Source organism: Pleurodeles waltl, chromosome 3_1 (assembly GCF_031143425.1).
Source record: "Pleurodeles waltl isolate 20211129_DDA chromosome 3_1, aPleWal1.hap1.20221129, whole genome shotgun sequence".
Taxonomy (NCBI): Eukaryota; Metazoa; Chordata; class Amphibia; order Caudata; family Salamandridae; genus Pleurodeles; species Pleurodeles waltl.
The window spans coordinates 60,751,569-60,777,915 of NC_090440.1; positions in this window are offsets into that span (position 1 = coordinate 60,751,569).

The window sequence follows — 26,347 nt, forward strand, 5'->3', positions numbered from 1 at the left end:
AGGACTCTTTGTATGATCACCTTCCCTCCACCCCCAAATTTGTGGATGGATGCTGCTGGTCTTTCAATTCTGAAGTGCACCGTGCCCTGCTGACCAGGCTCCAGTGCATGTGCTTTGGTCCCTCAAAGTGTATGTGTGACCACCGCCTCTGCTAGGCATACAAAAGTCACAGCTTAGCTTAATCACAACGTTGTGTAGGTAGACAGTCTGGCATCTCTTCCAAAGGGGGAAATCAGTTGCAGTCTCGGTTTTCCAGGATGGGTGGCTCATTTTACTGGACACATCTCAGGGATGAGGCCATAGTTCTGTCCCAGGAAGAAGGGTCCTGATATCTTGGATTTGGCAGAGAGATAGACTATGGAATTGTTTATTGCCAACCCCACAGGAAGTGATGTAAGAGTGGGTAGGTTTGCACTGTGCAAATGTTGCCCCCATAAGTGAGTAAGTCCTTCACGTCCTAAACATGAAAATTGGCATAAAAGTGGCACCCCTGGCTTAAAGCTTTAGAATAGTACAGAAAAGAACAGAAGAAGGACTGCACCAGCTGAAACGTTGGACCTCAGAAAGAAAGGCTGCACATCCTGAACCAAGGCGGGACTTCAATTAGAGAAGAGGTGCTTCTGCAGCTGAACATGAGGCGATAGACCCAGAAGGAGTGGAGCATAGTGACATACTGGCATAACCATTCAAGAGCATAAGACACAGGCCTCGCTCCCTGCCATGATGCCAAAACAACAACAGAGGTACCCTGTGACTCTACAACTTAAGAACTAAATGACAGTTGAAATATTTTGGCACACACACACTTAGGACTCGAGTGTTCCCCTGATGGTGCTTTTATTTTTATTGGACTCGCACGGTAGCATTGGTCTTTTTGCACCAAGGCAGGTGGTACACTCTGCACTTTAGGAACTGAAGGTCTACCTGGTGGCAATATTTTTTAAAGTGTAATAAGTGTTACATCAGAATTTTAGTGTAATGGTTTCAATTAACTGAGCACTTAATGAATTAGTACAAGCCTCAAAAAAATAAAAACATATACTATTTTTATTAATTGGAGTGGGGTATTTATTTTTACTGGTGCTCTTACTTATTGACTATCTTGGTACGAGTTAAGCCTGGCTGGTTTGTGCAACATGTACCCAGGACTGAGCTTAAGGTTTGATTTAAAAATCCTAAATGCAGAATAGTGACATTACTTGTTGAGGTCTCCCAAACTAATCCACTCTCAACATCAGTGATAATGGAAGTAGATTGCAAACTACCTGCATACTTAGTTATTTGTTTCTACAGCTTTACAGAGAATGAAGGAGGGCATATAGGAATGTGAGTGCCATGCACACTTCCAATTATTGAGGAATGCCATACAGTTCTACATCATCACCTGCTTGGAATATGTGCTGATTAAATTTGCACTGTATGACATTCAGAAAATGTTTTTTTTAAACTTTAAAAGTACACTTTAGAGTAATCCCTTGCAACTGCTACCACTCCCTGGTAGCTACCTGAGGCAACGAGGCGGAGGTAACATAGCAATGATGTATAAGTAGGCATGACCTGGCTTTGTTGAGTTTGCCTCCCTTTAGTTGTCTCCAGTTATTCTTTAACTCTGTAATGACCAGCCTTTTGAACCCTCATTTTGAGCACAATTTTCCTCTGCTTGCTCAAATAAAGTGTCACACATAATAATAATCCTTTACTTTCTCCTTAGCCTATTTAGTGCAGTCAGAATGAACATATGCCTTACCTGAGCAGAAAGTGCAGCCATTCAGATGTCAATTTTTTTTACCCTTTTATATTTTTCAGCTAGTTATAACCAGTTCTATGACTGTAAGCAATGTTTAAACATTTAGGCCCATATTTATTTAAAAAAATGGCACACAACTGCACTAACACAGTTGTGCGTCATTTTTATTAACGCTAGCTAAAACCATTCCTTAAAGCCATCCGTACACCATATTTATTAAATGACGCACAATGGCGCTAAGGAATGGCTAGTGTCACAGAAAAAAGACGCTAGCCGGTGGGGGATGGCGGTAGGTGAGATGGCGCTCGTGGGTCTGAAATGACATTAGGCTGGTAAGTTCCAAAATTTCTGCCGGTAATCAGCCTAGCATCATTTTTTGATCCACAAGCAGCCAAAAAATGACCCCAATGGCCACCACAGGGGATCAGTGTCCCCTGGGTAAAGCCCTACATACCCAGTGCCAGCCAGGGGGCCCCATGCAAGGGGCCCCCATTGGCAAAACACACACATACACATTCACTTACCTGGGATGGGCTCCCTCCTCCTGTAGCATCCCTGTGGTGTGAGTGGTGTTGTTGCTGGGGTTGGGGTGGGCATCTTTGTGCCCATTTCATGGTATTTTCCCATTGAAGTGGGCCTCCCTGCACTCTAATGCTTGGGCGGACCAGGCATTAAATAATGGTGCTAATAGAGCTTACCGCCATTACTTTGGTCCGCCTCCCACCTGGCGTAATTTTTGCGCCGGGAGTTAAATATGGCGCTCAGAGGCTAGCATCATTTTTAGGACGGGAATGCCTACCTTGCATTTCATTGACGCAAGGTTGGTGGGCTTATCCTAAAAATTTCACTAACTCCAATATTGTGAGGCTAGATGGGTCTAGCGTCCAAATATAAATGAGGAGTTAAGTAAGCGCCACTCTAGCACCAAAATAAATGGCGCTAAGGTGATGCTAAGGACCTAAATACATTGCACAGCAATTCAGTAAAGCGAATTCACAAATAAATATATCAATATATCAAATTGTTATTTATATACATTGATGTGCACTTTTCAGAAATCATTCTTCTGTTGCTTTTTGTACATTGAAAAAGGCTCTTTGGTCATCGGAAACTGGTTTGTAACACATTACGAAAGGTTAACGTCCTGTACATGAGACCGATTGAGAGATGTGGAACCCATATTCGTGTCACATTTTAATGGAGAGCAATGGAGGTTCTGCATTATATTTATGCTTTGATGAATATGTACAGGATTACAATAGTGGTCCTGGATCACACAGTATTGCATTGTTACCTACAGCTCACCACACGAAATAGGGCAACCATTGAGTGAGCATGTAGGCTTCCATATTGGCTGCCCCAGGAGAAATAATTTCTTCAAGGAAAGTCCATTCATCTCCCACCTCAATTTGTTTTCCAGAAAGAGGTTAAAATTTAAATGCATGTAAAGCCTACATCTAAACTAGCATAGGTCAGTCTGACCACACAGACAGCTGTCCAGTCATCCCCGGTTTCTATACTTGTTCCTATTGTGATGTAGTTTCTGGCTGCATGTGTGTTGTGATGGTCAGTATGTGTGTTGTGTTAATCTGTACGTCTTATGTGTCCTTGGATTTGACAGACTGCCTTTGCATAGGTCAGGAAAAGGAACAAATGACCTTCATGGTATCTGCTTCATAGTGAAAATCTTCCTAATAGCTGCTTTTTGTTTCCACCAAAAACAGAGCAGCAAAACTCACACTGCACAGCACCCCACCCACAGGGCAGTTGGGCCCTTCACCCAAAAATTGTTTCAAGTCTTCTTACATGACATCATGACAAGATATTGTGGGGGTTGTCTTCCATTTCCTCAAATCTCATTATGATTATTCTTTTCACCCATATGATGTGTAACTCAGTTAATCCTCTCTGTTACCACCTCAAAGGCTCAGATTTCATAAAACTTTGCACTGCGATTAAGGTGACAAAAGAGATAAACCAATTTAAAGTGTTGTTTTGGACTTTAAATTCCAGCACAAATGTGAACTGGAATGTATTCTTAAACAGCTGCAAAGCCTTAAAGCATTGCAAAGTAGGGTGTGTCTATTAGGTGTATTATGGATGGTTCATGGGTGTGCCCATGCAACCACACATGCTGTTTAATGGAAATCCCTGTCCCTATCGATTAACATTCATAGGCCGGGATTTACATTAAAAAACGCCTTCTGAGGCAGGAGTAACTTAGCAGACAAGTTTTATTTTCTCCGATCTTTTCCACCCTTGCATGTGTTCTGCATTGTACAGCACAGGTACAAACTTAGAAAGGTATTATTATACGCTTAATCATAGTACGTTGTACTTAAAGGATCCCTTCCAGTACAACTCCTACACTAGACATCAAACACACATTCTTGCACTATAGTGCAAGGCTCTGTGAGTGGTGTATGGCAGCCAAATTTGTACCAATGCAGGGAGAAAGACAGTGCCATTTCTTAAAATATACAATACTGTTCTGCTCATTGACCTTCAATGTAATGAGGCACACCAAACAAACATTGGGGTGTATTCACAAGCCCCTAGTGCCTCCTTGCACCACATTAGCGTAAATTCCTTTTACACAAATTTGGCGTTGAGGAAGTATTTTTGCCGCGCCATATTTACAAAGTGGCGCAATGTATGCATTGCAGCACTTTGTACACCCTTGTGCCACATTAAGCCTGCGTCAGGCATAATGCAAGCAAGAGGGTCGTTCCGGTGCTAGGAGGCCCGCAAAAATAGCGCAGTGAAATCTACAACATTTTGCTGCGCCATTTTTGCAATAATTTTTAATGCCTGAACAAAGGAGGCGTTAAAATGACCCACCCATAGTAACCTAAGGGCCTCCTTGCACTTTGCTGCTCTGGCGTCAAAATGTTTTATACTAGTGAAGCAAAACGTCACCATAGCATTTAAAATTCAGATGCTATTGTCTTAACGACCGCCGCGGTGCGCCGTATTGTAAATACAGTGCACCAGTGGTTTTGTTAGATGGGGCAGGAGCGATGCAAGAAAACTGACGCATCAGTGCTGTTGGAGTGTAGCTTTTATATTCAATATAAACATGAAAAGCTTGCAAAATAATGTTTAATGAAGCTGCATAGAAAACATGATAGAAGGAAATTAATGTGCGCGTCTGAAATGTGCCCACGGGGAGTGGCCACCAATGTATACAAGGATTAATGTAATTGACTAATAATGAGTTAATAATGTACTAATGTATGATTTTGTATTAGAACTAAGAATTAAATGTTAAGGTTTTGCTAAATCACTCACTAGACCTTAGTTAGCAAGGGACTGGGCCTAGCTGCCTGGTCTCATATTAAATGTGTTTTTGTAACGTGCAATGTGCCGTCTTCCTGAAGGACATGGAACTGTACTTTTCCAGAAGCTAGAGATGTGTGTGTAACCGTAGTAAATTCTTTCTCATGAGACCCGACTTGCTCAAGGAGACATTCTTGCTGCATGCAACAGTGTAATTCGCAACAGTTACAAGGTTGCCCAAACTGGTAAAGACAATGGAGCTACTGACTGAAGCGAGGAGTGTAACTTTTCCTACCTGACATTCTACCTATTGAATACGTAAATCACAGGAGCCAATAAACTGCATGAGAACTGTTTTAGGTGAAAATTCTAGTAAGGTGATCAAGGGATCATTGGACAGAGATAACGATGTACCAAATATTGACCAATTGGAAATTAGAGTCTTGTCTGGCAAATTCGATTTAACAACATGGTACAAGGAGAAATCAGCCATTGAAGGGACACCCCTGCTATTACTCTGGCATTCCAGTTCAATCTTTGCTGTTCTGATACTTTAAACAATCCTCATCCTACATTGCCCCATAACGCACTTCTCCTCCTTATGAAGGAAGAGCTTTCTGCCCTGTTTGCTGAGACTTTGCTGTTCTATCCTAGCTGATGGCGGATCTACTGCTGCCCTGAGGACGAAGACTGATTCTGTGTTCTGACCCATTCCGGAGGGTAACTATATGATGATGAATTGTCATTGTCTGTTTGCCTTTCATTTCTAGGTACCAACTGCTCTTTTGATAGAGGCCATAGTTTAGATGTTTTCTAAATTATTGCTACTAAATTGTTTTGTATGAAGCCCAACATGCTGATGCTCATTAGAGGATAGTTAAGGAGTTCACTAATTTGGATGCAAATAGACAAGTGACTGAGGGGGTCATTCTGACCTCGGCGGTAAAAGCCGCTTACCGCCGGTCAGAAGGCCGCCACAATACCGCCGCGGCCACGGTCAGCCGCCACGGACATTCTGACCCACAACTGCAAAACCTCCAAAAATCCGCCCTCCACTGCAGTCCGCCACATCAGCGGCCAGCGGTAAACTGGAGAAGACCAAACCTCCACCGCCACGCCAACAGAAATACGCCCATCCCATTATGACCCGCAAATCCATGCGGCGGTCATTCAACCGCGGTATTCCATTGGCGGTACACACCGCCGCGGTCAAAATACACACACCTTTACAAACCCCTACCACATTGGACAATTTGAAAGGCACACACCTGAAACACATACACACACCACTCCCACACATCCAATACCATATAAAACACACACCCACATCACCCACAAACCCCTACCAACAAAAACCAGAGACGAAGGAGAGAGAGACACATCAGAGAATAGAGAGCCAGACACACAGAGGCACACCACAACATCACACACACCACATAGAAGCACAAAGCACCACACACCAACACACACATCATCACATACACCACCCCACACCTCATACACACCACCCCATGGCACCACAAAGGCACCCACGCTTTTCGGACCAAGAACTCCGGGTCATGGTGGAGGAAATTATAAGAGTTGAACCCCAGCTCTTCGGCACACAGGTGCAGCACACCACGATAGCTAGGAAGGCGGAGCTCTGGCAGCGGATCGTGGACAGGGTCAACGCGGTGGGACAGCATCCCAGAAATAGGGACGACATCCGCAAACGATGGAACGACCTACGGGGGAAGGTGCGATCGATTGTCTCGCGACACAACATCGCAGTGCAGAAGACTGGCGGGGGACCCCCACCCACTCCACCCGAATTCACAGCATGGGAGCAAGAGTTACTAAACATCCTGCATCCTGATGGCCTCGCTGGAGTACACGGAGGAATGGACTCTGGTAAGTACAAGCCCAACCACTTCACCCCCCCCCAGCATGCTAACCCCCACCCTCACCCCCAAACCCCCAGCACACATCCTCCCTGAGAATGTCTCTCCAGCACAACCCACCCAACACCAACCCCTGCATGCCATCCCCAAACTATGGACACCCATCACCTAAGTATGACCACTGCACATACCCATCCCCCCCCCACAAAACACCCTCACAACACCTCCCCCAAGGGAATGCCAGCACTGGGGGACAAGGGCACCCATAAAACGCAAGCTAATGCACACACAGAAACAATAACCATACCCTCTTACCCCATGCAGGACCCGAACGACAACACACCGGTCAGGAGGGACCAGAAATGTCCATCCCACCCCCGGAACAGGCCCCTAGTGATGACAGCAGCTCTGTCGACCTGGACCCTGATGACCAGCCCGGAACATCGGGGACCTCTGGGCAGTCGGTTCCCCTCACCCAGACACAGGCCACTGCAGACCCAACCCCCTCTGGGAACAACAGCACAGCTCCCACCCAGCCGGCCCATGCCTCTGTCTCTAGGACAGGTCAAGCAGCGGTGTGTCTACCACTACAGGGCACCCAGGGTAACCCACCAACCCAACAACAACAGGGACCTGGGGGCAGTGGGAGTGGGCACACCGTCCAGGAGACAGAGGCCCAGGGAAACAGGGCAACTCGGAGGGCTGCTGTGCGACAGGGGGGGGGGGAGGAGAGGCCCAGGGAACCCACTCTCCAAGAGGCCCTCACCACCATCATGGCAGCCTACCACCACTCACAAGAGACAATGGCGACGGTACTGGCCAGGTTCCAGGAGATCCAGGCACAGCAGGAGCAATGCTACATGGGGTTCAGCGACCAACTCACCAACATCTCAACCGCTATGGGGAGCATAGTCCAGGCCCTGAACCATATAGAGGACACGTTTCGGGACCATGTGGCATCACACAGGGCCCCTGTCACTAGCCAGGAACAGGAACAGCCTACCACCTCCGCCGGCGCTAGTGGACAGGAGGCCCCACCACAACGACAGCCCACCAGAACCCCACCTCCTGCTGAACAACAACCACCCCGCAAAAGGAGCCTGAGATCAAAAAAACCGACAGAGTATGATGTCAAGACCCCCGCCAGCATCACATACCCCCTGAAGTCCTCCCACTGTTCAACATTGCCACCCTGTCAAACCTTGAACTGCCCCTGCTCCATCCTGCCACAGGCATATGGACAATGCACCTGTCAGACTGAGAACTCGACTCTGCCATGGACATTACTCCACCCCCACCCATCACTGTTTCACTATCATGTACCAATATCTATGCACTAATAATAAATCACAGATTGCACTGAAATCAATCAGGACTCAGCCTGTCTTATTTACAAATGTATGACACATTACATATCAATTACGTATTTTTAACAATGTGAATTACACATACCGAGGTAACTTAGCATTAGTCCATGGGCCAACCAAGCCGAGGTCACACAGTGGCTCATACAGCACAGAAAAGGGAAAATCAAACATCATGTTTATAGTTCTGGGGGGAAATCGACAAAGTTGAGATGCAGGAGGCTTTCAGGAAATGTAAAATGGCATGGGTGATTATTACCTGTGTGCTACTGAAAATACTGTTCTATTACTCTGTCCCTGTTGTCTGTGTCGTCCTCTGAGTCTTCCTCCTCTTCACTCTCCGCAGGCTCCACAGCTGCTTCAACACCACCATCTGCACCATCCTCCTGCAGGAAAGGAACCTGACGTCGCAATGCCAGATTGTGAAGCATACAGCAGGCCACGATGATATGGCACACCTTGTTTGGTGAGTACATCAGGGATCCCCCTGTCATATGCAGGCACCTAAACCTGGCCTTCAGGAGGCCAAAGGTCCTTTCGATGATCCTCCTAGTTCGCCCATGGGCCTCATTGTACCGTTCCTCTGCCCTGGTCCGGGGATTCCTCACTGGGGTCAGTAGCCAAGGCAGGTTGGGGTAACCAGAGTCACCAATTAGCCACACACGTTGTCTCTGTAGCTGCTCCATCACATAGGGGATGCTGCTATTTCGCATAACATACGCGTCATGGACTGACCCTGGGAACTTGGCATTTACATGGGAGATGTACTGGTCAGCCAAACAGACCACCTGCACATTCATCGAATGATAATTTTTCCTGTTTCTGTACACCTGCTCATCGTCTTTTGAGGGTACCAAAGCCACATGGGTCCCATCAATGGAACCAATGATGTTGGGGATATGTCCAAGGGCATAGAAATCACCCTTCACTGTAGGCAAGTCACCCTCCTCTGGGAAAATGATGTAACTCCGCATGAGTTTCATCAGGGCAGACAACACTCTGCTCAAAATCTTTGAAAACATAGGCTGAGACATTCCAGGTGACATGGCCACTGTTGTCTGGAATGACCCACTTGCCAAAAAATGGAGGACTGACAAAACCTGCACCAGAGGGGGAATCCCTGTGGGTTGGCGGATGGGGGACATCAGGGCTGGCTCCAGCTGGGCACACAGTTCATGGATAGTGGCACGGTCAAGTCTGTATCGAAGTATTATATGGCGTTCTTCCATTGTCGACAGGTCCACCAGCGGTCGGTACACGCGAGGATTCGTCCTTCTCCTCGCAAGTCCCAGCGGACGGTGCCTAGGAAGGACAACATGGAGCACAGAGTCAGGCAAACCACAGGTACGTACAGACAGCTTGCACAGTTAAAGAATGGCAATGGGTTGAAAGGCGTGTATGTGTGGCAATGCAAGGCCTAGGCCTGTGTGTCGCAGTCAAAATTAAGCCATGTAGGCCCTTGAAATGGCGGCTGCCTGACCTGTGAAGTGGGACAATGGGATGTGAGGTCAATGCGCTGGCGGGGCACACCGTGGCGGTAGGCGGTCGAAGACCGCGGCGCAAAGCCGCATTGGTTAACATTGAACCCTATGGGTTTCAGGAGCCAATGACGATGTGCGCCGGCGGTCGCGTTACGCACCGCCGCGGTACGCACCGCCGCGGGCGTGACCGCCATTTCCTAGCTGATTGATCACTCGAGACCTGATCATCCACAGGAGAGGACCTATACTGCAAGTGCTGCTGTGACCTCGGTCTGGAAGTGACAATGGCTGCTGCGACTGGGGAAAGGGCCCCTGCCTTCACGTCTGAAGAGTTGGAGAAGCTCGTGGATGGGGTCCTCCCCCAGTATGCGCTACTCTACGGTCCTCCAGACCAACAAGTGAGTACACCGGGTGCACATGGAATGGGCTATGCCTGTGTGGATTGGGGTGGATGTAAGTTGGTGGGGTGGGGGGCGAATGAGGAGTGCAACGCACGACAGATGAGAGCATGTGCCATATGGCAAAGTTGGTGGGGGGGGGGCAATCACATCTAACATGCAGGTCATTGATGATTTCCTCCTTTCCACCCTGTACATGTCAAATAGGTCAGCGCCCATCAGAAGATCGAGATTTGGCATGCCATCGCCAAGGAAGTCCGGAACTTGGGGGTCCACAACAGACGGGGCACCCACTGCCGCAAGAGGTGGGAGGACATCCGCCGCGGAACAAGGAAGACCACAGAAACACTGCTGGGGATGGCCTCCCAACCTAGGAGGGGTGCCAGTCGCACCATGACCCCCCTGATGTCCCGGATCCTGGCGGTGGCCTACCCTGAATTGGATGGGCGCTTTAAGACATCACAGCAGACACAAGGGGGTGAGTATCAGCACATTCTCCTATCTTTCTGCGCAGTGGAGGCGTCTGGGTGGGGGAGGAGGGCTGTGGGTGACATTAGGCCAGGGCGCTTTCTGTAGTGTAGTCCTCTCCCTTAGGCATGGCCCTGTGCCCCCGGCCCCCACCTCTGTAGGGTGACAAGTACAGCCATTGATGGTCCAGCATCACCCATGTGCGCGTTTGACGTCTCTTGGCCTGTTGTCCTAGTCAGTAGTACTGAGTAGTGTACCCCGAATGCGCGGCTTAGTGCATGAGGCTCCTGTGTCTGTCCTCTCCGCCAACGGTGTTGACATTGCATGCACTCAACCTGGTCTTCTTTTTTCTCCCCCCACCCTTTCTCTTCATCTTCTTGTGCATGTGTGCATTAGCATCATCAGGCGGAGGAGATTTGGCATCGGAGCACGAGGGAGCTGCAGGACACAAGGCCCCGGTGGGCCCAGGAACAGACACCAAGAGCACCAGTGATCCGGAGGGCGAGGGGAGCACCACAACGGGGACCGGTGGTGAGACCAGCGACTCAGACACGTCCTCGGATGGGTGCTCCCTAGCGGTGGCGGCAACATCCGGGCCCCCCGCCTCTACAGGTACAGCCGCCACCCAGCGCACCAGCACCGCCCTCCCAGCAGCCCCTCAGCCTACGCTCCGTGCCCGCTCGCCCAGGAAGGCGCGCGTCTCCTTCGCCCCAGGCACCTCAGCCCCTGCCCCTGTTGCCCCTGCTGCCCTCAGTGCAGAGCTCATTGACCTGGTGAGGATGCTCATTGTTGGGCAGACTACCCTTTTGAATGCCATCCAGGGTGTGCAAAGGGAGGTGCAACAGAGCAATGCGTACCTGGAGGGCATTCATTCGGGTCAGGCTGCCCATCAACGAGCGTTCACTGCTCTGGCCTCAGCACTGACGGCAGCCATTGTCCCTGTTTCCAGCCTCCCTCTTCTGACTGCCTCCAGCCTGTCTCTGTCTCCTGTTCCTCAGCCTATCCCATCCACACCATCAGACCAGCCTGCACACACCTCAACACCCAAGAGCAGCTCATCCAGACACAAGCACCACAGATCCCACAAACACTCACCCAAGCAACACACAGATGCAGACATTCCAGCAGTCACAACCACCTCTGTGTCCCCCTCCTCGTCTCCCTCCTCCCTCCCTGTGACGTCTACACTCACACCTGCATGCACCCCAACATCAGCCAGTGCTTCCATCACCACCTCACCCTCCAGTACAGTCCACACTCGTGCAGTCACCACCCCCACTGCCATTTACACGTCCCCTGTGTCCTCTCCCACTGTGTCTGTCACCCCCTCTTCCAAGACACACAAACGCAGGCAGCCACCCACCCAACAGCCATCCACCTCACGTCAGCCTACAGCACCAGCACCTTCACCCAATGACATCACACCTGACTCTCCTACAACCACATCCTCTTCCTCCACTCCCATCACCACTTCTCCTACCCTTTACCTTGGACCTAAAAAGCTTTTCCTGGCTAATCTTAACCTCTTTCCCTCCGATGAGCTCCCCCCTCCATCTGAAAAGAGTCCCAAGAGCACCGCAGCCACCACCAGCCCAGCTTCGAGTGTCACTGTTGTGCATGGGTTCTGGAGTCCACCCTTTGCCAGCAGTGACACATCGATCAGCAGCAAGGACACGTCCAGCCCCCCCCTCGGCAAGAGGACCCGCAAAAACAAGGGCCGCCGTGCGAGGACTGACAGGGCTGCCCCCAAGGAGCAATGTGCGGCCACTTCACCAGCCACACCATCTAGGGGAGGCAAGGGCCCGAGAGCTCCATCAAAGGAGCGGAAGGGCAGCAGGAGCGCGGAGAAGGTGGACCCCACATGTCACATCCCAGCTGGGAAGGAGGACACTAAAGAGGCCAGGAGTCCGTCCCCGAAGGGTCCAGAAACGTCACGGTCCGAGGGCGACTGAGCAGGGAGTGCAGCACAGGTCTGGCTCCCTTGACCTGCTGGATGAGCACCGCTGAAGAGGGCCCGCGGTGCAGAAGAGCACCGCTGAACAGGGCCCGCGGTGCAGAAGAGCACCGCTGAAGAGGGCCCGCCGTGCAGAAGAGCACCGCTGAACAGGGCCCGCCGTGCAGTAGAGCACCGCTGAAGAGGGCCCCGCCGTGAAGATAGGCACCGCTGAAGAGGGCCCGCGGTGCAGAAGAGCACCGCTGAACAGGGCCCGCCGTGCAGAAGAGCACCGCTGAAGAGGGCCCCGCCGTGAAGATAGGCACCGCTGAAGAGGGCCCGCGGTGCAGAAGAGCACCGCTGAACAGGGCCCGCCGTGCAGAAGAGCACCGCTGAACAGGGCCCCGCCGTGAAGATAGGCACAGCTGAAGAGGGCCCGCGGTGCAGAAGAGCACCGCTGAACAGGGCCCGCCGTGCAGAAGAGCACCGCTGAACAGGGCCCCGCCGTGAAGATAGGCACCGCTGAAGAGGGCCCGCGGTGCAGAAGAGCACCGCTGAACAGGGCCCGCGGTGCAGAAGAGCACCGCTGAACAGGGCCCGCCGTGCAGAAGAGCACCGCTGAACAGGGCCCCGCCGTGAAGATAGGCACCGCTGAAGAGGGCCTGCGGTGCAGAAGAGCACCGCTGAACAGGGCCCGCCGTGCAGAAGAGCACCGCTGAACAGGGCCCGCCGTGCAGAAGAGCACCGCTGAACAGGGCCCCGCCGTGAAGATAGGCACCGCTGAAGAGGGCCCCGCCGTGAAGATAGGCACTGCTGAAGAGGGCCCGCGGTGCAGAAGAGCACCGCTGAACAGGGCCCGCCGTGCAGAAGAGCACCGCTGAACAGGGCCCGCCGTGCAGAAGAGCACCGCTGAACAGGGCCAGCCGTGCAGAAGAGCACCGCTGAACAGGGCCCGCCGTGAAGATAGGCACTGCTGAAGAGGGCCCGCCGTGCAGAAGAGCACCGCTGAACAGGGCCCGCCGTGCAGAAGAGCACCGCTGAACAGGGCCCCGCCGTGAAGATAGGCACCGCTGAAGAGGGCCCGTGGTGCAGAAGAGCACCGCTGAACAGGGCCCGCCGTGCAGAAGAGCACCACTGAACAGGGCCTGCCGTGCAGAAGAGCACCGCTGAACAGGGCCCCGCCGTGAAGATAGGCACCGCTGAAGAGGGCCCCGCCGTGAAGATAGGCACCGCTGAAGAGGGCCCGCGGTGCAGAAGAGCACCGCTGAACAGGGCCCGCCGTGCAGAAGAGCACCGCTGAACAGGGCCCGCCGTGCAGAAGAGCACCGCTGAACAGGGCCCGCCGTGCAGAAGAGCACCGCTGAACAGGGCCCGCCGTGAAGATAGGCACCGCTGAAGAGGGCCCGCCGTGCAGAAGAGCACCGCTGAACAGGGCCCGCCGTGCAGTAGAGCACCGCTGAAGAGGGCCCCGCCGTGAAGATAGGCACCGCTGAAGAGGGCCCCACCATCTCAAGCACCGCTCCGCTGGGCCCTTCATCTCTAGCACCGCTCCGCTGGGCACCGCCATCTCAAGCACCGCTCCGCTGGGCACCGCCATCTCAAGCACCGCTCCGCTGGGCCCTTCTTCTCAAGCACCGCTCCGCTGGGCACCGCCGTCTCAAGCACCGCTCCGCTGGGCCCTTCTTCTCAAGCACCGCTCCGCTGGGCCCTTCTTCTCAAGCACCGCTCCGCTGGGCACCGCCGTCTCAAGCACCGCTCCGCTGGGCCCTTCTTCTCAAGCACTGCTCCGCTGGGCCCTTCTTCTCAAGCACCGCTCCGCTGGGCCCTTCTTCTCAAGCACCGCTCTCCTGGGCACCGCCGTCTCAAGCACCGCTCCGCTGGGCACCGCCGTCTCAAGCACCGCTCCGCTGGGCCCTTCTTCTCAAGCACCGCTCCGCTGGGCACCGCCATCTCAAGCACCGCTCCGCTGGGCCCTTCTTCTCAAGCACCGCTCCGCTGGGCACCGCCGTCTCAAGCACCGCTCCGCTGGGCCCTTCTTCTCAAGCACCGCTCCGCTGGGCCCTTCTTCTCAAGCACCGCTCCGCTGGGCCCTTCTTCTCAAGCACCGCTCCGCTGGGCCCTTCTTCTCAAGCACCGCTCCGCTGGGCACCGCCGTCTCAAGCACCGCTCCGCTGGGCCCTTCTTCTCAAGCACCGCTCCGCTGGGCCCTTCTTCTCAAGCACCACTCCGCTGGGCACCGCCGTCTCAAGCACCGCTCCGCTGGGCACCGCCGTCTCAAGCACCGCTCCGCTGGGCCCTTCTTCTCAAGCACCTCTCCGCTGGGCCCTTCTTCTCAATCACCGCTCCGCTGGGCACCGCCGTCTCAGGCACCGCTCCGCTGGGCACCGCCGTCTCAAGCACCGCTCCGCTGGGCACCGCCGTCTCAAGCACCGCTCCGCTGGGCCCTTCTTCTCAAGCACCGCTCCGCTGGGCCCTTCTTCTCAAGCACCGCTCCGCTGGGCCCTTCTTCTCAAGCACCGCTCCGCTGGGCACTGCCGTCTCAAGCACCGCTCCACTGGGCACCGCCGTCTCCAGCACCGCTCCGCTGGGCACCGCCGTCTCAAGCACCGCTCCGCTGGGCCCTTCTTCTCAAGCACCGCTCCGCTGGGCACCGCCGTCTCAAGCACCGCTCCGCTGGGCACCGCCGTCTCAAGCACCGCTCCGCTGGCCACCGCCGTCTCAAGCACCGCTCCGCTGGGCCCTTCTTCTCAAGCACCGCTCCGCTGGGCCCTTCTTCTCAAGCACCGCTCCGCTGGGCACCGCCATCTCAAGCACCGCTCCGCTGGGCACCGCCGTCTCAAGCACCGCTCCGCTGGGCACCGCCGTCTCAAGCACCGCTCCGCTGGGCACCGCCGTCTCAAGCACTGTTTATGGTTCACTGTGCCCACCATGCCTCCTCCTTGACCAGTGGAGACTGTCATCCACCTGATGGACTGTGGCTTTGCACTCCCCAGGATGGTACAGTGGGCAGCCCACCCACTGTAGAGACATTGAGAGACTGTGGCTTTGCACTCCCCAGGATGGTACAGTGGGCAGCCCACCCACTGTAGAGACATTGAGAGACTGTGGCTTTGCACTCCCCAGGATGGTACAGTGGGCAGCCCACCCACTGTAGAGACATTGAGAGACTGTGGCTTGGCACTCCCCAGGATGGTACAGTGGGCAGCCCACCCACTGTAGAGACATTGAGAGACTGTGGCTTTGCACTCCCCAGGATGGTACAGTGGGCATGGTGGCTCCTCGTGGACCTGGCGTCGTGGACTCATGTCGCTGTGGTGCCCCCCCCCTTCCCTTCCCCCTGAGGTGCCTGTAGTTTTTACATCTGATGCCCCTGCAGTGTTCTCTCCAAAGGACTCAGGTCTCCTGTGTGGGCTTTGCCCTTGTTTCTCAAAACTTTGGCCCACGGACATGATGAATTCGTAGGATGTGCAGGACTTGTTACTTCAGTTATACACTGATGTGTATATCATTTGTTTTCTTGTAAATTCTTTCATGGTTGTACGATAATTTTCAGGAGCTTTTTTGTACATAAATATTTATTCCAAATTTGATTATGTCATAGCATTTTTCAGGGGTGTTTGGGTGGTGTCACTGTGACTTGTTGCTCTGCATTGGTGTGTACATAGTTGGGGGTGGGGGGGGGTCGCATATGTGTGTGGCCGTAACCTTTCGTCCTCCCCCTCCCGTGTGTCGTAGGTGCAGTACTCACCGTTGTCGTCTGCGCCGGACTTCGTACTCGTGGTAGATGAGAAGGTAGACGAAAGTAGGTAGGATGTTTAATTCGGGTTCCATGCTGTCCTCCTTCCTCCTGGAGTGCGTAGTGGTGTGCGTTTTCCCGTTCGTAGTCTGTTTCCGCCGTGTTTTTGACGGCGGTGCTCCCGCCCCGGAAAAGGTGGCGGATTGGTGAGTTGTGATAGTGCCGCCTGCCTGTTGGCGGTGACCGCCGCGCTGTTTGTTTGTACCGCCGTGGCGGTCGGAGTGTTAAAGTGGCTGTCTGTGTTGGCGGTTCCCGCCAGGGTCAGAATTCCATTTTTTTGACCGCCAGCCTGTTGGCGGGTTGGCCGCCGCTTTAACACCGACCGCCAGGGTTAGAATCACCCCCTGAATCTTGCTTTGTTGAATAATGTGCTAATGATACTCTGCTAAAGCTGATTCATGTTGATGTCGTGCTTTGTTCTAATGTTCATGATCTTTGCTTTGTTTTATATTCAAGTTGCCACATTGTGACATTGCTGATGTGTTTTCTGGTATTGAGACTAATAAACTTGCTAGTAGAGTGTAATAAATAGGGAATAAATATCATAAATCTTACTAAACGTGTGTGGTTATTCCTGGCTGGAGGGTCATGGTTTGGTCCGATTCTTATTAATTGATTAGATTGATGGCTATAGTGAATATTGATGGGATTATTGATTCATTGATTGCAATGCAGAATAGAGATCCCTTCTTAAGGTGTCTCTAATCAGTGTCAAAATATTTGTTGGCCTAAAACAAGTCAGTGTAAGTAAAGTACCTAAGTCGGGACGTGTTATCAGTGCTGATGCGCCATTTTCTTCTAAACATGCTCCATTGTATCAAGTCTTAGTCAATTTGCATCTCAGTTTGTAAAGGAGGCTGACATTTCTCAGTGGCCATAGAATTCAGCCTCATCTTTAAGTGCTATATTCATCTCAATTTTCTGAAAGGCATACAAATGATTTACATTTCTTTTTTTTATTCCTTGCTGTTCATGTGCCCAATTCAGCCCGGCGATAAAATTATTAATCCTAAAATATCTCAATTTACATTTAAACAATCTTGTTTTACCTCCATATCTTTGACAGAATGCTCTTCCAATAGATTCATACTACATATTTTTATGTTAACACTGCGTAAAACCTGTTTGAATAGGTCCCTAAAAGCACGTGTATTTCAACACATCTACTTCCGCTGTGTAGCAAAGCAGTGCAGCTCATTCGTTCTTCTCCTTACTTCCGTGAGGATGTGGATGTGACTGAACACTTGAACATACCTAAATCTGATTCCAGCTACACAGCTAATCCTCATTTGGGCGCGCGCCTCCGTTTACACTCACAACACAGTAACAGGTTGATACACTGTGCGCCCCCCCCCGCCCATCCCTACCCTCCTAAGCACAATCATAAGAAATGTGATTGTAATTCTCGATTCCAGAAGGTGGAACCAATAATCATAGGCACCTGTTAATTACCGCACCCCGCGACAATTTTCAACGTACACCCGCGAATTGCTAACAACCTGCAATTAGGCCCTATCCGCACCCAAATGTCAGTATTTTGAGATTGCGTGATATTCTGTGGCTATGCGTGCCTACTTTTGTCTATGTGTGCACTTATGTAAAAAAAACTAAGGGGCATATTTATACTCCGTTTGCGCCGAATTTGCGTCGTTTTTTTCGACGCAAATTCGACGCAAAACTAACTCCATATTTATACTTTGGCGTTAGACGCGTCTAGCGCCAAAGTTCATGGAGTTAGCGTCATTTTTTGGCGTGAACACCTTCCTTGCGTTAATGAGATGCAAGGTAGGCGTTCCCGTCTTAAAAAATGACTCCCAGGCATGTGCGTGGTATTTATAGTCCCGGGCAAAATGACGCCCGGGAGTGGGCGGGGCAAAAAACCCCGCATTTGCGCCTCTTTTTAATGCCTGGGTCAGGGCAGGCGTTAAGGGACCTGTGGGCTCAGAATGAGCCCAGAGGTGCCCTCCCCTGCCCCCAGGGACACCCCCTGCCACCCTAGCCCACCCCAGGAGGACACCCAAGGATGGAGGGACCCATCCCAGGGAAGAAAAGGTAAGTTGTGGTAAGTATTTGTTTTTTTTTAAATTGTGGCATAGGGGGGCCTGATTTGTGCCCCCCTACATGCCACTATGCCCAATGACCATGCCCAGGGGACATAAGTCACCTGGGCATGGCCATTGGGCAAGGGGGCATGACTCCTGTCTTTGCTAAGACAGGAGTCATGTTAATGGCGTCTGGGCGCCCAAAAAAAATGGCGCAAATCGGGTTAAGACGATTTTTTTGCCTCAGCCTGACTTGCCCCATTTTGGAACGCCCAAACGCCATTTTTCCCTACGCCGGCGCTGCCTGGTGTACGTGGTTTTTTTTCACGCACACCTGGCAGCGCCGGTCGGCTAACGCCGGCTAACGCCATTCACTAAATACAGCGCCCGCATGGTGCTTCAGAATGGCGTTAGCCGGCGCAAATTTTTTTGGCGCAAAACTTCGTTAGCGCAGTTTTGCGTCAAAAAGTATAAATATTGCCCTAAATCCATTGGCTTTGCATGTGCGTGTTTTAAAACTTCGTAATTTACCATTGTTACTGGCAAAAAGACTATAGAAGTAAATGTAATACAAATACATTAAATAAAACATGCTGGAAGCCTTTTACGCTGCCCACGTGCCCAATGCTCTATACATAGTCCTTACAAGTTTCACTGTGTCTGACTCGGATTTTCCTTTGCCCTGGTCCTGGAGGTACTTTCTGTGGTGTGTATGTTACTTCATTAATTCACATGGAATACAATACCTGTCTGCCAGTTACAGTGAAATGTGGAAAACCAGGCAGCTGCAATCTAATTACAGCACAACAGCTGTTTCAGGGAAGAGGGACGGCTCCCCCGGCTCCATATGTGCATGACTACAGCCAAAAGGGGAATACTTAGCAGAATTAGTGCTTTTCAGAAGAGGCAGCTGAATGAAGCCAGAATTGTCAAAAATCAGCAGTTCCAGTACAGTGCAACCAAGATGCTACGATGCAATAAGAATATTTGAACACTTTGGGCCTTATTTAGAGTTTGGGAAAAGTTATGCTCCATCAAAATGTTTGCAGTACGGTCAACAGGATATCTGCCATATTCGTGATGGAGTGTAACTTCCAGCAAACCGTAAATAAGGCCCTCTGCCTAACATGGAATTCACTGCATACACAGAAAAGACGTCAATCAGGGCTAGTCAGTCTGTGTAATCTCTCCTCCACTACTGACAATGTGATGAAGAGACATCCATAGAAGACCATTGCATTTCTTAACTAATGCATTTCTGCGTGTAGGAAAATGCATGATTTGCATCTATTTTTGGGCTACTTCTGGTGTTTATTTTGCCTATCTGCACTGGTACTTTGCTAACCAGGCCCCAGAACAGGTGCTCTGACCCCTAAAACATGCTGAAATTGGCTATCATCCTAATTGACATCTCTAATTTACTTACAAGTCTCTAATATATTTTACAGAGTGTATCCAGGGCCTGTAAATAAATTAACTAGAGGACTGCAGCACACATTGTGCCACCACTAGAGTGACAGTGGAATTCATGACTGCAGGCCTTTCACTGTAGCCTGTTTGCATAGTTTTAAAATAAAACTCAAAATAACTCATTTAGACCTGCTCACACTATCCATTTAGATAAGTAAAGCACATTTTAAAGTCACCCCTAAGTAGGTCTATAAGGCAGGGTACTTAATATTTCAAAGTTGGACATGTGAAAGTTTAATGTTAATCCTACAATTACAGTGGCAAGGCCCTCGTTTCTTTTCACTGTAGTGGGGTTAACTGTTCCATAGGAGAGCAATGGGATACAAGATTATAATTAATAGTGATATCTCCTCTAGGGACCAACTACAAAGTTAATTCTTGGACTTTTTCAACTATATAGTACAAGCCCAATACACCGGTAAAGTCAGATTTGTGCTAAATATTTTACCAAAAAAAGTACTTTCATAAAGTCACGTTTTACCAGCTTAAAGCCTCTCGGAGCCCATTTTGCATGATCTTCCAACCTTCACCAAGGAGCTGAACAGCCCTTTTGATGAAGTGTGAACTTGCTCCCAGTAATGTCAGGAGTCTTGGGTATGGGGCGGTATATATAATCCCAATAGAAGGGGTGTCATTTATGATAGAATGCATTGAATCAGAGCCTATGGAAATATTAGAAACTGTTAGTGGTACTTTGCAAGGTTTTCAAATGCATTCTTGGTCTCACTCCAAGAAGCTTTCTTAAACTTTTTGTAGCATGTCTTTGTTGGGGCCACATCATTTGGTGATAACCAATGCCTGGTGCTACTTTCCTTGAGGCATAAAGACCATGGGGCAAAAAGGCTGTCATCCATACGATAAGAAAATCTGCTAAGTAATATTTGTGTCTGCCGTTTTATGTTTTCAGCACTATCTGGTGTAGCAAGGTGAGATTATTATATGGTATGACTAGGTAGTCTTTACCATGGAATATCAAAACATTACCCAATAGTGGACCTCAAATTCACTCTCAGCAAACCCCTGCTCAGTCCTTGTAGTGTGGCAAAGAGCAGTCTGGCTACTTAGAGGAACATGTGTAAATCATTTCACATTACCAACATGGACAATAAGTAAATGCAGGCAACAAACAAGCCTTGGGAGCTGCAAGGGTAATCCACAAGCTTTCTGGCGGTTGGAGGTCATTTGGTGGGGAGTAGAGGCTTGAAACTTGGCACAGGCTTCCCTCCCACTCCTTAGATGCTGGACACCAGGTTTCTCTGGACTCAGACACTAAGAGCCCATTGTGTTGCAGCTCAACTTCAGCACTTCTTTACTCCTACAATTTACAGGGACTGGTGTTACCAATCAGGGGAGTCCTCCTTCCCGTTTCGTTGTCCCTGGGGGTCCCTCTGGTCGGGAACAATGAGTTTTCACTTCTAGCACATGTCAGCGCTCCTTAGGTCACTCTGTGTCCTGTTCTTTGCACTGGGGCTAGAGTCCAGGTTCTGTGGTTGGTGCAAATGTCACTTGATGCTTCTTTGTTCTTGTCTAGGTAAGATCTGAGTTCTGGTACCAGGGGAGCCCCTTAAATCTTGGTTTAGGTGGTGGTTAAGGGTGTGAGGGGCAATGGCCAGTGGGCTACTGTCCCTGCGGCTAGTTTGCCCCTGCAGTGACAACTTCTTGTGGGGAGTACCTCACTTTCTACACAGAACCCAAGATTCTAGGGGTCTGCAAAGATGGCAGAACCCTACCTTAACCATGCAGACCTCGTAGGCCACCCTTAAAGGTGTGGCTAGTTTGAGGGAGGTGCATGCATCCTGCATAGCTAATTTCCCACCTGCCCAGCTGGGCAGGAGATAAAGGTCTTTGTCCTTCGATGAGGGGACAACTCTTGGCACATCAAAGGCAGGGGAAGCCTTTGACGCTCACTAAACTGGTGGTAATCTCACTAGCCAGCCTCAGAGGGAGGATATGTGACCTCCTTCCTGCCCAGGCCCTTTGTCTTACATCCTGCCAAGGTGCTAGCACCACCAGCAGGAGGTCAGAATCTTGCCTGTGGTGGCAGGAGCTCGGGAGAGCCTGCCAAAACAGTACAGGACTTGGTAACTTGGGGGGCACCCTCTAAGGGTGCCACCTGGGCCTCTGCTTTTTAATCCTAAACATCGGAAGCATATTCAGGGTTAAATAGCACAGTGTTTGATACCAAACACAACAGTGGTTATATCCCAGCCCATATTATCCAATGGATGGCTGATTACTCAGGCCAGGATTGTGGTTTGAATGCCAGCATATCCTGGTGAGCCATCTGTGCTAGAGTGGAGGGAGGAGTTGTCACTTACACCTGAATGGACTGTGCCTGCCCTCTCACAATGCATTCTTCTCCTCCCTGGTGTCTGTCTGGGGCCTGGCCTGGGCAAGGCAGTATCTTGCAAACAAGAGAGACTTCCCTTTGAAGTTTATCAACTTCAAAGGCAGGAAGGGGTATAAGTATTGGACCCAAAACTCCTGAAAAGCAGATCTTTTTTCAAGATCACTTCTGGATTCAAGAGGAACCTCTGCCAAGGAGAAGAGCTGAAGGGCTGAGCAGAAGTGCTGCCCCTGCTGGTGACTGTGCTTTGTTGGGTGATCCTGCAGTTGCTGCTTCTGCCTGTGAAAGGGCACAAAGACTGGACTTTGTGGAATATTCCTGCTTGTGAAGAATCTCCAAGGGCGTGAACTGAGCTTGCCTCCTGTTTTGAAGTCTCAGGGCCATCAAAGACTTCCTCTGCTAACATCTGGAATCTATGCTGAGACTCCTGCCCTGCCAAGTGGTGTCCAATCCAGTCCCTGGGCACTTGAAACGTGAAGTTGGTAGACAAGAGCTGAAAATCCACGCACAGAACACCATACGGGGAAATTTAGGACGTGCCATCTACAAAGCGGCTGATAAACTACGCGCCTCCAGCTTTGCGGCTAAAATCAATGCTCGACCTGCATCACAGCTGGGAAATCAACGCATTACGGATTACCCTTGTGTGGCCCTGAGTTGCTTGGTAAATCTGTAGTAACGCAAGGCAGTGCAAGTCACTGCCTTGCTTTTCTCTGTCCTGGGAAGGAGTTCCATGGGTGGAGCGTGGGTGTTCTTACCCATTCACCCATGAATTTTAGCACAGTCCCAGATTTATCAACAGTGATCAATCAATCATTATGTGTAAAGCGCAGCTACTCACCTGTGAGGGTCTCAAGGCGCTGGGGGAGGGGCCTCATCTCAAGAGCCACATCTTGAGGTTCTTCCTGAAGATGGTGAGCGATGGGCTTTGTCTGAGGTGCAGGGGGAGGGTGTTCCATCTCTTTGCTGCAGTGTAGATGAAAAATAGTCATCCAGCAATAGTTTTGCAGATGCAAGAGATGGTGGCCAGGGCCACCTGGGAAGAGCGGAGGGATCTGGGGTGCGTGTGAAAGGAGTCACAGTGGTTCAGGTAGGTTGGTCCTGTGTTGTTCATGGCCTTGTATGTGTGGGTGAGAAGCTTGAAGGTGATTCGCTTCTCGACCGGTAGCCAGTTGAGGGTCCTCAGATGTTGGGAGATGTGTTATCGGACAGGAAGGTCCAGAATGAGTCTGGCGGTGGCATTCTGGATGAGTTTAAGTTTTTTGATGTTCCTAGTTGAGGTGCCGGAGTAGAGGGCGTGAGGTGCCGGAGTAGAGGGTGTTGCCGTAGACGAGCTTGCTCGTGACTAAGGCGTAGGTGACTGTCCTGCAACAGTCTGCTGGGATCCATCTGAACATCTTCCGAAGTTTGTGGAGTGTGTGCCAGCAGGAGGAGCTAACAGAATTTACCTGGCGGGTCATGGATAGGGAGGAGTCTAGGATGATTCCCAAGTTGTGTGTGTGCTCGGTCGGTGCATGGGGGGGCGCTGAGGGATGTGGGCCACCAGGAGTCGTCCCAAGCTGAGGTGGCGTTTCTGAAGATGATGAGCCCTGTCTTGTTGGAGTTGAGCTTGAGGCAGCATTCTCTCATCCAGGTAGTGACGGCATCCATTCCTGAGTGAAAGTTCCTTTTGGTCATGTCTGGGTCTTTGGATAAACCTGGGAATCCTGGGAAAGCCTCAAAATGCTACACTTTTCTGGGGAAGAAGAAATTAGGGGAGATTTCTCCTCATTGGTTCCTCTATCTAAGGATGCGGAAAATGCCTCTGACAAATGTTTTTGTCCAGAACTGTGCCTCTTCCAGCGCAAAAACAATCCCGTCCACAACACAGGCACCCGTGCACCACCACGCAAGGGTGTGTGCATTAGCCCAAAGCAGCACATTATGGACCAGTGCAATGAGAGCGCAGGAATGCACCACTTAGTATTAAATATGGTACAGTCCTGTACTCTCCATTCCACACATTGAAATAAGGGGTCTTGTTGCGTTGCGTTCTGTGAATGTTTGATAAATCTGCCTTCATGTTCCTTGGGCTAGAATGAAGGCTCATCCTTTTTATTTCTTTACCTACTTATTTGCTTGTGTACTTTTTCACCACAAAGCCATATCATATTTACATTCCTTTCACTTGTGCACTACTTGGTAAGCTAGGAATTCTACAGCACTCTGCATATTTCTATCATTCTAATTCAACACTGTAAGGTGTCCAAAGCATTTAAAAAACTAGTTCATCACAATTATCATGATCAGTCACATCTAGAAGTGAGATACTGATCAATACTCATGCGATTGAGTAAACAAAATTTATTTTGCAAGTATATTTTGTGTAAATGTTTTCCACAAAAGGCTAAAAAGTAAAGCAAAGAAAAAGCAGCATTGAAGAACAGACACAAACATAGGCCCTCATTATGACTCCGGCGGGCGGCGGAGGCCGCCCGCCAGAATTCCGCCCTCCGTAATACCGCTCCGCGGTCAGAAGACCGCGGAGGGTATTATGAGTTTTTCCCTGGGCTGGCGGGCGGTCTCCAAAAGACCGCCCGCCAGCCCAGGGAAAAACTCCCTTCCCACGAGGATGCCGGCTCGTAATAGAGCCGGCGGAGTGGGAAGGTGCGACGGGTGCTGTTGCACCCGTCGCGTATTTCACTGTCTGCAAGGCAGACAGTGAAATAAATGTTGGGGCCCTCTTACGGGGGCCCGCGACTCCCCCTCCCGCCATCCGGTTCCCGGCGGGAGAACCGCCAGGAACTGGATAGCGGGAGGGGGAGTCGGAATCCCCAAGCCGGCGCAGCAAGCTGCGCCGGCTTGGAGGATTCCTTGGGGGCAGCGGGAAACCGGCGGGAGACCGCCGGTTTCCCTTCTCTGACTGCGGCTAAGCCGCCGCGGTCAGAATGCCCCGCGGGGCACCGCCGGCCTGTCGGCGGTGCCTCCGCGTCCAGCGGCCCTGGCGGTTACAAACCGCCAGGGTCGTAATGAGGGCCATAATGCCATTACACAAATCATAGACATGGGGCTAGGGAAGCAGATTTTGACCCATTAGATTCTCCATTTGTTTTCCTTTTGGACTCTGATTTTCCTTAATAGATTATCACCTATTCAATTCAATTCAATTTCATTTTTTTCACATGATTTGGAATTCCAAAGAGGTCCACATGTAAAATAATACAAAACATTATAATAAGTTAATACAGTTCCTAAAATAAGATAAAACTGTCAGAGTCACCAGATCCTCGGGGTCTGCGCACGTTCCCAACACGTCCACCACTGAACAGCTCCAAGACTCTGATAGATAAATCACAGAGGCTAAGAGAGTTCAAGAGGGGAAGAGGGGATTAGGAAGGGAACAGCTGGGAAGGAGACCTGTAGTAATAAAAAGGTTAAAACACACAATATGAAAATTACATCTGATGAAATCAATACTAGACTATGGGGGTCATTCTGACCCTGGCGGTCACCGGCCGCCAGGGCCAACGACCGCGGAAGCACCGCCAACAGGCTGGCGGTGCTTCCATGGGCATTCTGACCGCGGCGGTACAGCCGCGGTCAGAAACGGGAAACCGGCGGTTTCCCCCCGGTTTCCCGCTGCCCCAGGGAATCCTCCACGGCGGCGCTGCAAGCAGCGCCGCCATGGGGATTCCGACCCCCTTACCGCCATCCTGTTTCTGGCGGCTTTCACCGCCAGGAACAGGATGGCGGTAACGGGTGTTGTGGGGCCCCTGCAGTGCCCATGCCAATGGCATGGGCACTGCAGGGGCCCCCTAACAGGGCCCCACATTGATTTTCAGTGTCTGCCAAGCAGACACTGATAATCGCGACGGGTGCCACTGCACCCGTCGCACGTCTTCAACTCTGCTGGCTCCATTCGGAGCCGGCTTCCTCGTGGAAGGGGGTTTCCCGCTGGGCGGGCGGGCGGCCTTCTGGCGGTCGTCCGCCGGCCCAGCGGGAAAACTCAGAATTACCGCGGCGGTCTTTTGACCGCGCTGCGGTATTCTGTCGGGGGAACTCAGAATGGCCCCCTATGACTCTAAGCCTAGTCATTCTGAAAACATGAACAACCTAAGAATTAGGCTTAAAATGACTAAGGGGGTCATTCTGACCTCGGCGGT